The sequence below is a fragment of the Myotis lucifugus genome, unplaced genomic scaffold (genome assembly GCF_000147115.1).
Source record: "Myotis lucifugus unplaced genomic scaffold, Myoluc2.0 scaffold_0, whole genome shotgun sequence".
NCBI lineage: Eukaryota > Metazoa > Chordata > Mammalia > Chiroptera > Vespertilionidae > Myotis > Myotis lucifugus.
This window is the reverse complement of record NW_005871048.1, coordinates 13,722,439-13,732,673: the sequence shown is the minus strand read 5'-3', so window position 1 is coordinate 13,732,673 and position 10,235 is coordinate 13,722,439. Positions and strand designations below refer to the sequence as shown.

The window sequence follows — 10,235 nt, the reverse complement described above, 5'->3', positions numbered from 1 at the left end:
TCTGGGCCTCTAGTTTATTATAAAGACTCTTGTGGAGAAATGTTGGCTAAATGAAATCTGAAGACCATTGGCAGAGGTATATTGATACTACCATTGCTTTGGGTCACATCTTAACTTTTCAAATTTGGACCATTAATATGAATGTACCTGAACATCCCCTGGGACATGTGAGCCCTATTTTGGAGACCATAGCACTATTTTTTTAAGTGGACTGTAATGTTATTTCTAAGTGAATTTATAGCATTTTTAAAATACAAATTTTTAAAAATTGGTCATTATTTGATTTTATATAATTTATTATAGAACATAACACATTCATAGACTGATATAATGTGTTGTGGAGAGAAAAAACCTATTGACAAAGTAATACCAATAAATAGTATTGGTTATGGTCCTACTAATATTTCAGTCAGGTCTATTCATCTACTATGTAGATGAAAGAACCAAAAAAAAGTCTGTTTATGGGATTATTATAAAAGACACTTATTCATATCTAAAGTTCTAAAGGAGAGCAAGGAGAAACTGAGATTGACCAATTATCCTGTGAAGTTTGTCATTAGCCTCGGTAACTCAAGAGAGAATAAAAACTCTTCTCATAAGGAATATTTTTGCTTAAATAATTTGAATAATTTCATCACTATTTCAATTAGTAGCATCCATAAAATCATTTAAGTGAGAAATTTTTTAATTAGAGCTTCTAACGGAGGCATTCACGAGAAAGATGAATTTCAAAGCAAAATGAAAATTGGCTTCATGACCATTTTTTAAATGACTTTATATTTTGAAGTAGTTTAAGACTCACAAGAAATTGCAAAAATAGTTCAGAGGTTTCCTTGTACCATTCATGCAGCTATATAATGGCTTACGTAGCCATTATGCATGTCAAAACTAGATTTGCATAACTCAGCTACTCATCCATGTTGGGCATATAAAAGCATCAGGTTGCTGGAGAGCAAAATGAAGGATTTCTAAATGGTGACATATTTGGAACTCTGGGTGTGCTGTAGGTTCCCCTAATGTCTTATCTAGAAGTGACTGCATATCTATAACAGATGGGTATTTTCTATTATTTCCAAGAGGCCCAACTGTCTAAAAAAATTAGAGGGGGGGAGAAAGCATTTAAGATAACCATACAGGGTTTTGGTTTGGTTTTGGTTGTTTATTTTTGTAAAGATTGTCAATTTTTACCATTCTCCAATTCAAGGAGAGTATTCAACAACAACAACAAATTTTTATTCCCAGGTAACTGAGATATAAGACAAAATTTCTTTCTCCTTAAATCTCTCATGAGTACATCTGGCCAGGCTCTTGATTGCATCTTTTATGTCTACTTTTAAAGCTCTCTCTTCCCAGTTTCATTTTATCAAAATTGTCATTGAAATTTACTTTAGGAAAGAAAAGAAACTGCAGTCATATTTTTTTGAACACAGACCAAATGCCTGCAGGTCTGTACCAGGAGAAATGATGCTTTTTCAGTGAGCTCTCCTTCATCCTCACCTCACATGGCCAGGCCACCTCCTACCAACTATGCATCATCCACGCCCTCCCCCCTCACTGAACCTCTTCCTTTGCTTCACCTTTTCAGGTTTGGGTTATATCTAGGACTTTTAAGTGTCCTTCAAATCTTAGACTTGATCCACTGACAATGGGGCATGTTCAATTCGAAATTCAATGCCTTCACCTCATTCTTTTAGGAGAAAATACTCACTTTTTTCTTATATTAATGTTGTTGATTTTGTTTTCAATTCATCTATGTATTTTCCACTTTACCTCATAGAGCACCTTGAACATAAAAGGAATTCAATGAATGTCTACTGAATGGATGGATTCCTTCCATGAAGAAAGGAGCCAAGAGAATGACTAATGAAGGTAATTAGCCAGGTAATTAAAAAACATTTTTTTTCTAATATTTGGAAATTGCACCAAGAGTTTTTGTTAATTATACAGATAATTACTTTAATATACCACATTGCTCTCGTTCATGTGTGGGACCCTTTTGTAAGGCTGTATTTACATACACTCACAGCCTTACAAAAAGTAGATAGCCCCAGTTGGATTTTTTTTTTAAAACCCTATTCATGGAAAATATATAAATGAATATAAAAGATACTATTAACAGTATTATTTCTTGGACCAATGAAAGGGAATTTTTAGATAAGTGGGGTCAGTGGACTTATACTTTTTACTATACACGTTTCTACCTTGTTTTAATTTTTTTATGTGTGAGTATTGCTTTTTAATATTAATTTTTAAGATTATATAAACTAAACAGGAAATTAAGCATAGGCACTGTGGTCTTGAGCTTTTGAGCTTGCATCCTTCATTGATTCATAGTAGGGGATATAAAATCAAATGCTCCAGGGCACAGGCAGGTCATGTAAATAAGCAAATAGTACTGAAGATGGATTATGACAAAAAAGTGCATGCCCAGCCAACATGGCTCAGTGGTTGAACGTTGACCTATGAACCAAAGGTCATAGTTTAATTCCTGGTCAGGGCATATGCCCGGGTTGCAGGCTTGATCCTTAGTGTGGGGCGTACAGGAGGCAGCCAATCTAATCAATGATTCTTTTTCATTATTGATGTTTCTATCTCTCTCTCCCTCTCCCTTCTCTGAAATTTTATATATATATAATTTTTTAAGTGCATGTCCTTTCTAAATGGCCAGGTACTATCTCATTCTGGCCAATTGTGCAGGAATATAGGTCCCGTGCTTTCAGATCACCCAGTTGCAAAAGCAGTTAAAAGTCTGGAGATTATGTAGTGAAATTTCTAGATTTTAAAAATGAAAGCAATTGATTTAAAAGCCCAACATGTCTATGGCTCAGATCCAACCTGAGCATCACCAGTGTTTAAACTCTGACTTAAGTAGCAGTCTAGAGTACTTTGCTTGTTATTGTTTTTTAAACAATTGAAAATGTTCCAAGAAATTGACTCACCTCTTGCCTGTTTTTCTCCTATCCAAAATATCAGTCAATATTTCAGAACCTACAAAGGGCTTCAGGTATACTCATGATGACTAAGCAGTAGGACCCAGAAACTGTCAAGCCTCTACAAACTTGTAAACTGATTCTCAATCAGCACAGCTTTCTGGGGCCAGGCACAGAGAAGAGTTGGGCATGGTAGCAGTGTTTCCTGAGAAGGCTGTGAAGGTCAAGAATTAATGCAGTTAACAGAAAAGAATCAATTGGTGTCAGAGAGCAGTCTTCAAATCCTAGAGTTGTAACCAATCTATATATATAAAAGGCTAAGCAACTGGCTGATTGGCCAGTAGCTGTGACACACACTGACCACCAGGGGGCAGATGCTCAACGCAGGAGCTGCCAAGCGATAGCAACTTTGCAGAGTGCTCTCTCGTACTCCGGGACCCCTTGGGGGATGTTGGAGAGCCAGTTTCGGCCCAATCTCCGCAGGCCAGGCTGAGGGACCCCACTACCGGAGGGACCCCGCTCACTCTGCAGACGCCCTTCGAGCCCCAGCGCTGCCCCAGGTGCAGCCGGTGGGGAGGGACCAGGGGAGGTTAGCTCCAGGGTGTGTCCAGCCTGTCTCGCCCAGTCCCACCCCGCCGGCTACCTTCTAATTAATTTACTTTCAATGTGCACGAATCTGTGCACTGGGCCTCTAATTAGATTATAAAGTCTAAAATAGTTATGAAGGCCGAATTTAGGATATGCCTAATGTGATGTTTGGATATGAGCAGGGGTCAAGACAAGTAAAAAACATTTGTTCATTCCAACATAAGAAATATACATAACATAATATATAAAAATATATACATAATATATAAAACATATATTTTATGTTGAAATACACATATAAATGTATAAATATACATACATACAGATATATAGGTAAGGAGATATATGGAGTCCCTCCAAACTTTAGGCCTAGCATTCAAGATTGAGCCATAAAGGAGTCAGAATAGCCCAATAGAGTCTTACTTTCCAGTTAAATCATATGTAACACCATTCAATAAACACCACAAAGATAGTGCAGTTACCTGGCAAATGAATTCTGTCAAACCACTTGCTTGATTAAGGTATCATGCCAAGTAGTATTTTCCCCTTACATGTGATAATATCTGCCACGCCACTACTCAGCATTCACCATTGAAAACTTAGCTGAAAAATAAGAAATAAATGAACATTAACCAACAAAAGTCCTCAAAGCATCCAAAATCACCCTCACAAAGCCAGGCAGTAGGGATCACAAGGCTGTTTACAGGGCACCTCTCCCTCCACACAGCACATGTTGATCTACCTGACACACAACACTAAGATGATGGGCTCTCTGGTTCTTCATTAAAGTGATTTGGAAGCAGCAAATAAACATGGTCCCTCATAGGCCCTTACAAACTGGAAACAAAACACAGCTAAAACTATCAGTCAGCTGCCTGACAAGGACAGAGAAGACATACACCCTGAAGAGTTGACACAGACTTAAAATAACATCTTGGTTTGAAGATGCAAGGGTAGGAATAAAGCTCCGGAGAGCATCACTCTGTATGCACAACAAAGCTCCCACTCATCACTCTGTATGCACAACAAAGAGCCAGGATGCTGAGTTCCTTCCATTGCTCTCAAGTGGATGCCGAGTTCCATTGCTCTCAAGTGGTTGGGTGAACTTAGACAAGTAGCTTAACTTAACTTGGGTTTCCTCATCTAAAAGAATAAATCTATATGTCTCATAGAGTTGTGAGGGGTCAAAGAGTTAGCACTTATAAAGTAAATCTTAGAAGGATTCCAGGCATATAAAAATACTCAGTAAGATTGTCTATGGATAAGGATACTGTTATCATCATGAAAAAGAGTAGATTATGCTCAGGCTAATCTAATAAGGCAGGAGGTAAATAACAAATGTAGGAAAGACCTTCTTCCAAAATTATTAAAACAAAGCATTTTGGTTTTGTGGAGTGCTAATTTGTTAGCTACCTAGAAAATTCATGTGAAATACTTCATTGATGAGCACGTCAGCACAGCTCAACACAGTGTTCTGTGGAGCCAGAAGCAGATCGCCTTCCTTGAGTCTCAGCTCTGTCAGCTACTAGTATAAGTGTGTGTGGGTCCTCTCATCTGTAAAATTAACATAAAAGTACATTTGGTATTAGAACTATATTATGATTTTTGTGGCCCTATAAACATTTACCTTTATGGGCCCCTTTTTCCATAAATAATATTAAAAATTTGCCACACTGGTATAAAGACAAATACAGTCCAGGATGAGTTCCTTATTATATAGTCATTGTTATTATATTAATTTTTTTCTCTTGACTTTAAAGAAATTAAAACTTGTTTTCCACAGTCCTTGGCACCATGCCTCCTGGATAAGTCAGCCCTGATTGTTATGAGCACTCAATTAATTAGTGTTCGTAAGGCACCTGGAACAGTGCCTGACACCACAGTAAGCACTATAGGGGCGTTTGTTAAGTAAACAAAAATGTCAGATGTCAGACAAGCCAGATGTTCCTTCCTTCCAAGCTTGCTCCCTGCTTCCCCTGCCACCTGATAAGTAGCTTCTGTCTCAAAGTATAGTTAAAAACTTTCCTCTCTCTAAGCTGTAGTTAGCAGTAGCAACTCTGAGCCTATAAAGGCTCCAGAGGAATAAATTAAGAGCACAAATTGTGTTTAATTAAATTCCATCTTGTTAAAAAATAAGCAGAGGGCTGAGGATTGTTTGCACCTCTTTCCAACTCAGCACAACTTCAGAGGTGCCGAGCAAGACGTGCTGGGAGGTTATGGCATCCCAAATGGGGAGAATTTGCTGCCTGGTTCCCGCCTTCCTGAGCAGGAGCAATAGCCCATATCAGTATCCCCATATAGATATCTGAAGACGCCAAACTTAAGAGAGAAAGTAAAAGTTTTTCTTTCTCCCCTGTAGATTATAATACATTGTTTAAAAAAAGAATGTTATAAGAAATGGCAGTCATTCTTTTCAATAGTTACATTCACATTAAATGCATAACAGATAACTGAATTTTCATTATGGTAATTCTTTCCATCATATAGGAAGGCTAAAAGACAAACTCAGCGTCAGGTAAATGTGTAACTGCCTTTATTTCCCCCTCTCAGGGACTAACATGGGCTTAGAACATAGTCAACACTGCTCAGCCTCATTTTTGGCCATATGAGTCAGATGGACCCTACCCATGTATAAACAAGATTGAAGCGCCAGCCACTATTTAAATTTGGATTTAGATTACCCTTGCCATGCATACATCTTGGCTTTACTTCCTTGTCTTCCTCTCCTCTCCCCTGCTTCAAACCTGTGTCTCATTGCCTAGCTCTGGCCTTTATATTTGCTCTTCACCCGTGGATTTGCTGTTCACCCTTACTCCCTGCTGTGTTCAAGCATCAGGCCAGCTCACACCTTGCACAGTCATTAGCTATCTCTCTCACCAGTGTTGGCTACATGTGTGGGACCCAGCGCCAAAGTGCAAATGTGGAAAAAGCAGAAGAAAATACTTTCTTTCTTCTTCTTCCCCCCCCCAATTTATCTTTATTATTGAAAGATTATGGATGTCCCCTTTGTTTGTGTTATGTGTGTCTCCCCCCTCTCCCCCCCATTGACCTCTTCCAACATGTACTCACCCCTCCCAGGCCTTCACCACTCTATTGTCTGTGTCCATGGGTTATGCATATCTATATATATAAAAGCCTAAGCAACCGCCCGACTATTCGACTGTCCAACTGGTAGCTATGATGCACACTGACCACCAGGGGACAAACGCTCAACACTGGAGCTGCCGAGCTGTGGTGATTTGGTAGCTGTGGTTCTCGGGTGACACACCTGGAACCAGAGAGGAGGGAGCCCGATTCCAGGGTGCATCACCTGAGAACTGCCCTCTCGAAATCCGGGATCACTTGGGGGATATTGGAGAGCAGGTTTTGGCCCAATCCCTGCAGGCTAGGCTGAGGGACCCTACCCGTGCACGAATTCGTGCATTGGGCCTCTAGTATGCATATAAGTTCCCTGGTTAATCACTCCCTTCTCCCTCCCCACCCCCGCTTTTCCTCTGAAATTCGTCAGTCTGTTCCATGCTTCTGTGTCTCTGGTTCTATTTTGTTCATCAGTTTATTTTGTTCATTAGATTCCACATATGAATGAGATCATGTGATACTTATCTTTTTCTGACTATCTCTCTTGACTTGTCATGGTGTTTTGTATTTGCTATTTGGTCTTGCTTGAGGATAATTGAGGGACCGGTGAGACTCAGTCTCACAACTAAACAGGAGACACATGTGCAGCATGAGCATGCCTGGCCCCAGCCCTTCCTTCCATACCCAGGCCCACCAGGGGCCCAGGGCACCAGTGGTTGCTGGGGAGCACTGGGGAGCTGGGGGCTGAGAAGCAGGAAGAAGGAGCTGGTGAAAAGCGAGACTGCTTCTGAGTTGAGGCCTCAAGTCCCTGGTTTATGCTCCACTGTCCCATCTGACTTCACTTATTAAACACAAATTCAAAAATAAAATTGTTAAACATTTCAAAATGTCAATCACAGAGCATTCAACTTCAGGCATGGGATTTTTCTGAGCTGAGGGCCCTGTGCAACTGCACTGCCTATATGCTCATGAAGCATGAGCCCTGCCTGCCACCGTGGAGTTCTTACTCCATGTCCAGGACCTCATAGTCTAATCCCCACAGGGCCTCTCAGCCAGTGCCCTGGTCTTCTGTGAGGGAATCAGTCCAGACACAAATGATGTCAACTCATGACCAGAATTCCAAAATTCAGTCAAGTCACTCCTGTGCCTCTTGCTTTTACTCTATGTGTCTGGCTTCCCTGGATCCGCGTACTCAATGTGAACGAGCACCTCAACACAAGAAATGATGAGCTGCACTTTTCTCATGCTGGTCTCTGCTTCCCTTTCCAGAAGCATTTCCAAGCCTGAGCTCCTAAGAGGAGTGTTGGACCAGATCCCAATGCTGCATAAAACTAACAGGACACCCTTCATCCAAGACCCTTTTCTTTTTGTCCCTCCTTACCTTTCTCAAGCTCCATCCCCTTACTCATATTTCAAGTGAGACTGTGTTGAGTACAGGGAGTCACTGTTTATTATTAAAAGAGGCATTCTGACCCAGCCATGACAAGATAGAGAATCAAACAAATCCCACTGTAACGCTCTCAAAGTGATCGGAGAGCGTGTATGGATTTTATAGGCACCAGCCATGTGCTTCTGGCTGCCAGCACCCAGATTAAATTTCTCTGCTACCAGTAAATATCGGAGAGATCTTGTGCCAGTTCTCTGGAGAAATTAAAACAAGATGTACTCAGAGAAGATATACCATATTTATTTCAGATGAATTGATAGTTGCTTTATCTTGAGCATTTTAAAAAATCTATTAGGCTCATAAGAGTTGGAGTTTAAATATGAACAGTATGGTTGTCCATAGCTAATGCAGTCCCTCCCTTATCCTTTTATCAGTCATATCATATGATATTGTATCACTTGTCACTTCATACCATAGTTTAAAGTGAAAAAGACCTTAAAATCATCTTACCTACTCATTTCATTGTACAGACGAGGAAACAGACCCAGAGATGTTAAGCCCAGGGTCACACACAGTGGACTAGGTAGTGTTGAGAGCAGAGTTGGAACTGGCTTCTGACATCATGCCTGCCGTGCCCTGATTCTACAGCACAATGACACAAAGAAATCCGAAGAAATATAGGAAATGTCATTTGGATGTTTATATAAATTTAAAAAAAAACCCTACAAACTGGAGAACTCATTTAAACGTGGCAACACAAAAACATCATTGCTCTTACTTTATTAAAAAGCACTTGCACATTTACATATATGCATACTTACAAATGAATAATTCTTAGTATTTGAGCTTATCCAGAATCTTGCTTGTTTGTTCCTTTCCAGGATCCCACGTAATATTTTTTGGGGGCCAGTGAATGCCCGGTGTAACTTTTGATAACCATGTACTCAAATTACTTTCAATCAGTATGACTTTGGCAGAAATGACCAAAATAAGGTTGGATTTAATTCACATCAACTATGTTGCATTAAATGTTAAAGAAGGGGTTGGGTAATGGCCATAGCGATGGGCGTTGCTGACTTAGACGTGGCCTGGGGTGCAGGCACAGTAGGCTGCCTCATCCTGACCCAGTTGCTATGCCCAAGAGAAAGAGGTGACTCCTGTTCCAGGCCCACAATACCTGCTTGGGCTGAACCACCAAGGAGAATGATGCCAATTGGGATGCAGCTGTGATGAAGTCTGGAGAGGTCTGGAATGCCATCGCCCATGATGTTCAGCAGGAAGAAATTCCTCTGTGGCTTATAAGCCTCCCAGTTTCCAGCAGAGGAAGATCTTCCTGGTCTGAGGAGCCTTTGACAGCAGAGAGGCCCTGGAGGAGGGTATCCATGAGAGGACTGTTTGCAGGAAAAGAAAAAGAAAAGCAAGAAGCACAAAGAACACCCAGATAGGCTAAAGATTCAGAATACCCTGTGGTGTTTGGCTAAGCTGGCCTCCTTCATTTGCCTCAGGACATAGTGAATGCCCTCCACCCCCACCCCCATGTGAAGGCCTGCCTGCCTGACCTGTCATTGACATGGATGCCTTTTGGACCTGTTTGTATTGAAGATAGCACACACCTGATGCTGGTCTATCTTACTATGTTTCCCATCACGCAGAAGCAGCTGGCCCAATAGAATAATAGAATGGCCCATTGAAAACTGGGTGACAGTGCCCAAAAAGACAGTATCCTAAAAGCATGGAGTTCTGCCTTACAGCATATGCTGTATCCTGTACATCAGTAACCATTGTTTGGTGCTCTTTCATCCATAGTCAGCATGCAGAGTCCAGGCATCAATGGGTGGATGAGGAAATGGCTCCTCTCACGATTACATCTAATAACCCTCTTGCAAATTGTTGCCTCCCACCCCTGCAATAGTGATCTGTACTGGTTTTGAGGGAAGAATAATTCATTTTGGGTACACACCAATGTTTTTATTGAAACAGCCACCTGGTCATTTGGGGGTCTTCATGTCCCTCAACCAACAGGTAAAGAAGAAGATTGCTCTACAGGCTGGGATGATTTATTCTGATCACCAAGAACCAATTGTATTGCTATTAAAAAATGAAGGTAGGATCACAGAACTCGGGGGATTCTCTGGGGCACTTCCATGGCCAATAACAAAAGTTAATGGAAAACTTCAGCAACCAAAAAGTGCAGAACCACTGAGGATTCAGACATTTCTGAATTCATTCTAACATTCATTCAGGAATGAATA

General features: G+C 40.7%; 1 pseudogene; it reads left to right on the top strand.

The window, feature by feature from the left end:
- Positions 1 to 1,781: 1,781 nt before the first annotated feature.
- LOC106698684 overlaps positions 1,782 to 10,235 on the top strand; it is a 104,883-nt pseudogene continuing 96,429 nt past the window's right edge.